Genomic DNA, 5,000 nt, shown 5'->3' with positions numbered 1-5,000 from the left:
ACACTGTATTCTAAAACGGTATTCTATAAAACAATTGAGAACCCAAGGCAATAACAGTAGCTCCAACACAATTTTTCATGGCCAAATAACAGTGACAAAAATAAAAGGAATAGCCATATGTGAGCTCTTTTATATCTTGTCGCATACAATTTCCAGCAATGCATAGCCTTTTAAATAGCCATTTAACTGTCATATGTGGTCTCAAAACAGAGGACCTTTTTTTAGGATTCATTTGAATCTAATTGAGCCCAAACGAAAATCTTTTATTTTAAAACCCCACGGCCCTTCTGTTGGTTGGTATTCTTTGCCTGGTCTGGCTTTCACCCATCACACAATATGGTCAGGAAAATTTGATTCAGCCACAATCTGTACTATAATGAGATATAAAATACTCAAGCCCTGGGATGATGGAGATTTTTAATACGACAAAAAAAGATGGAAAAATTATTTTTTTTTAGAAAGCAAAAGAAAAAAAAGGAGTTAATTGAGCAGACAGACAGCAACTTTCTCTTGTAAAAGCAGAGAAAGGGGAAAAAAACATTTTATGATTTCAAGCTGTTCCGAAATTAAAATGATTAAACAAAAAAAAAAAGCAAAGACAAGGGTAGATAAAATGAAAAGAACCAGACAACTTCCCCAGTCTTCTGGCAGCACTGATCTCCCTGCACTTTCCCTGCCATGCCTGCTTAAGGATTGCCTTGAAAACTATTTGAAATCATGTTTAAATCCAGAGTTTTTTTTAAAAAAATTTTAAATACCGGATGAAATCGGAAAAGGTATGTGCTTAAAGTAGATATTATAAATATTTAATGCATAGACGTGTGTGTGTGTAATGTATATATTCTATACATGCAGTTTATATAGATGCACTAGCTTCAGTTATTCCTGGTTATGGGTTGGTGAACTAAAAAATCCCCAGAAATTTGTACAAATAGCACAACAACTGTATAAAATAGTCTTTTATTTTTCTTTTCTTTCTTTTCTTTGTGTTAGAATGTCTTTATTGGTATTATGACTGATTAAGATATTGGTTTTTCTTTCAGTTAGGTTTTTTATTATCTCCAAGCTGTTAAAGGCTTAATTAAATGCACCTTTATGCATGGAATCGTGAACATCTCTATATTAATAGAGAATAGTTGGAAATGTGTAAAATTATAAACTTGTGTATATCAAGTGATTTAATGCATAGATCATATTGTGTATTTACCCTTTCAAATCAAAAACCAAGATTAAAAAAAAAAAAATGAACCATTCATTGGAGAGGAATGCAATATCCGAAATGGCAGTTTATATGAAATCCTATAAATAAAAAACTCCATCAATGGACACATAGATCCATTGTGATACAATGTAAACGTCGGAAATATTCCAGTTCCATAGAGTCCAATGGATATTTTGTATTTGTCATGAAGGGAGAGTTGCTCTAAATGATAGCCCTGAAATGTGTCTGTTTAATAAAACATAAAATGGAATTTGGAGCGTAAATGGCATGTGTAATTCTAGGCAAATGTCTATCCGCCCTGTATGTACCTATGGGTAGGAATTCACTGGGGCTGGAAGCGCTGCCATACATTGAATCCATCAGACGGATTTAATTCACTATTTGCCTTATAATTTAGTTTCATTAGCAGGTAAGGCAGATTCTGTGGCCATCCAAAAATCCTGTATCACTGGGTACTTGACTATTCGCCCATGCAACTTTTTCTTAGTGAAAAATCAACTACAATAACTACTCTCTGAAAATACGAATATACCCTGCCACAAAAAAACATAGGCTGGCGTGAAAAATCACTGTAATAACGCAATAACCCTATTTATATCCTATTTATATAAGATCTGGGGGGGGGGGGTAACAGCATACTTAAGGCTACGAGCTGTCACCCAAGGCACACCCTATACCTAGTATACCCTACAGTCAATTTATTAGATATCGTAGGAACTGTAGTTCGGATAAGTCCATTATTGAACAGAGTGTGGAACTTTCATATAGATTACACAGAAGAAGCTACCCTCTGACCCAGTAGTAACAACAAGAATAATACAAATAATCACATGAGCAAGAACCCTAGTAAGGATAAAGATAAGGATAACATTTTTTTGATAACAGTATACAGCGAGGAATACAACTCGGTCTGTAATATAATAAAGAAATAATAATAAAGAAATATAATAAAGAAATAATAAAGAAATATCACCCCATTTTATACAATGACGATATACTTTCATCAGGTTTGTGTCTAGGAGAGCACATACTTTGGGGAATATTTTGGCCCCCAGTCTGGTTTCTCCATCTGCCAATAATGTAAATGATGCAGGTAGCAACTGGCTCTGCTTTAAAGGAACTTATAAATGTGGGGCAACTATATGTAAGACCTGTGGGGTGATTGATGTTAGTAGGTGATACGCTCCGACCTCTAAATTTAAGGCCTTCTGGATCTTTAAGCTAGACACTAGGGTACCTATAGGTTTGAATACAAGGTATGACCTAACATACCTATATTAATTCAATTTAACTTAAATTTTTACTACATTATTTATATTATACTTCCCCTGTTTAAGATTAACAGTGCTATACATTACATTACTATATTTCTTTTAATTTTAATTTTGAATAATAGTGTTTCTTTACACATGTAATTTATAGGCACCAGCTCCACTCAAAATATACCCTTTTAACAGTTTATTGTGGTCTTAACTTTTTTAACAAACAGAATAAAAATACCATTTTAACTGACATTGGGAATTACACTTTGAGGAATTTAACATACCTTCATGTATTCATTTTAAACTGTAATCTAGATGTTGCCCAGTAGATGTCGCTGTTATATTGTCTAATTAAGGAAATGGTATTCTCTGACCTGTAAGCCTATGATTAAGGGAACCTTTTCCCGTAACTCAGAAGGCGATGTGAATACATCTCATCATTGTTGGAATAAATACTCCTTTTATTCATTTTATCCGGAGTGCCGCCTATTTGTTTCTATATCTCATTAGGGAAGGCAGATTCAGTGGCCAGCCAAAAATCCTGTATCATTGGGTGCTTGACTATTCCCCCCTGCAACTTTTTTTAAGGGAAAAATAAACTACAATAACCTCTCTCTGAAATAAGAATATACCCTGCCACAAAAAACGCAGCTTGGCGTGAAAAATCACCGTAATAACGCAATAAACCTATTTATATAAGATCTGGGGGGGGGGGGGGGAATGCACTCCAGTTTCCTATTTACACCTTCTGCCTCAGTCCCTAAGACTTTTAATGGATGTGAGCAGCAGCCAGTGGCTGCCTTGGCCCCGCCCACACTTTGGTGACATTTAAACAGCAGTGACAGTCGGTCTCCTATGGGTGTGGGCAAGGAGGGGGGTAGGCTGCTGAGCGGCTGCTGATTGGTTATTCCGTTTTGGTTTGTCCCACGGTCCAGCACGAAATCATCGCTTCATTTTGCGCCTGTAAATATACTAGTGTGCTTGTGTTCTTCGGGATTAGAGGTGCCCCATGCGTGGTTGCAGTTTTCGTGCTAAAAGGTGTAAAATGTGCAGTCTCGCAGCGAGGTGCAGGGAAAGCAAAGGCTGACATGGCGATGATTTGTATTTCAGGTTACAGGAATCCATGCTGGGAGTCACAATACGGCCAAACAGGGTGGGAATCACTCCACATGGGTTTTGTGTTCAAACGGATTAAATTAAATTCTAGGCAGCTTGCCAATATACACCTATTAACATATTTTAATGGTATTCAATTTATTTGTTTAAACAACTGCAACTGAAAGCAGTATCTGTCTGTTTGTCTGTCCCTTTTTACAGTGCTCAACATCGCTCTACGTTGCTCTACATGGGTCTTGTGTTGAAATTCTAGGCAGTTTGCCATTATACACGTATTAACATGTTTCAATGGTATTTAATTTATTTGTAAAAAAGCAGTATCTGAAAGCAGTACCTGTCCGTTTCGTTTAATGAACTGTATATTGGACAATGGCTTAGAATTCTATTTTCATTTTCTTTCACTAAGCAAAGTTTTATTGTGGGGCTTACATCCACTTTTAAGGTATAAATTCACTTTTCTGAATGCACTCATATCTGTGAAAACCCAACCAGCAGTCAAACATTACTTTCATTTGTTCCCCTAATTAAAAACAAAATTAGAGGGTGAAATCAGAGTGAAATACAGCACAAATGAGAAAAAAAGGAAAAATGTACAAAAATCTGCTCAAAATTTGCTTTGAGTGTTAAAACGGATTGTGTGCGTTGAAGCCTTTCGGGGTGATAGGTGATAGTTAACTTTTTTATGCAAAGTAGAAAGAATAGATTCAAACTATTGCGTATGGACATTATTATAACAATGTATAAAGGAATCAAGCAGAACAAGAACATTAAAAAGGTACAGGTATAACCCCAACTATTGTCTCAGTACAACATTTTTCATCTCTCTCTACCCCATGTATCTATAGATATTATACATATATATAGCAAAAATGGAATATCGGCACTCTCGAAAAATTAAATATTCATATGCTTGGGTGCAGTTTTCAATTGGTTCCATAAACATGTAATTAAACAAAACCACACATCTCAGGACATCTCAGGAATATTACACAATATCACCTAACTAAGTTATCAACCTGACCAAGTATAAAATGAAACAAAACAAATGGAAAAATAAACGTGAGGGAAAAATTAAAAAGTAAAAATAAAGAAAAAAAAAATGGATAGATAAAAACCAAAAAAGAAAATATATAATGTGGTAAGAAATAAACCGAATAGAATAAGAATAACAATAAAGTGGAAAAAAAATGAATACATTTTTATTTGGCACATACTGATGTTTCGGCTGCTCCTTCAGCCTTTATCAAGTACAAAATGAAACAAAACAAATGAAAAAATAAAAATAAGGGAAAAATTAAAAAATAAAAAAGGATAAATAAAAACGAAAAAAGAAATAAACCGAATAGAATAATAGACATGTGTAAAAAATGACAGAGACAGAGAGCTACATGGGGAAAAAA

Source organism: Xenopus laevis, chromosome 8S (genome assembly GCF_017654675.1).
Source record: "Xenopus laevis strain J_2021 chromosome 8S, Xenopus_laevis_v10.1, whole genome shotgun sequence".
Classification (NCBI taxonomy): Eukaryota; Metazoa; Chordata; class Amphibia; order Anura; family Pipidae; genus Xenopus; species Xenopus laevis.
The sequence above is the reverse complement of the archived record's forward strand: the minus strand, read 5'-3'. Positions refer to the sequence as shown.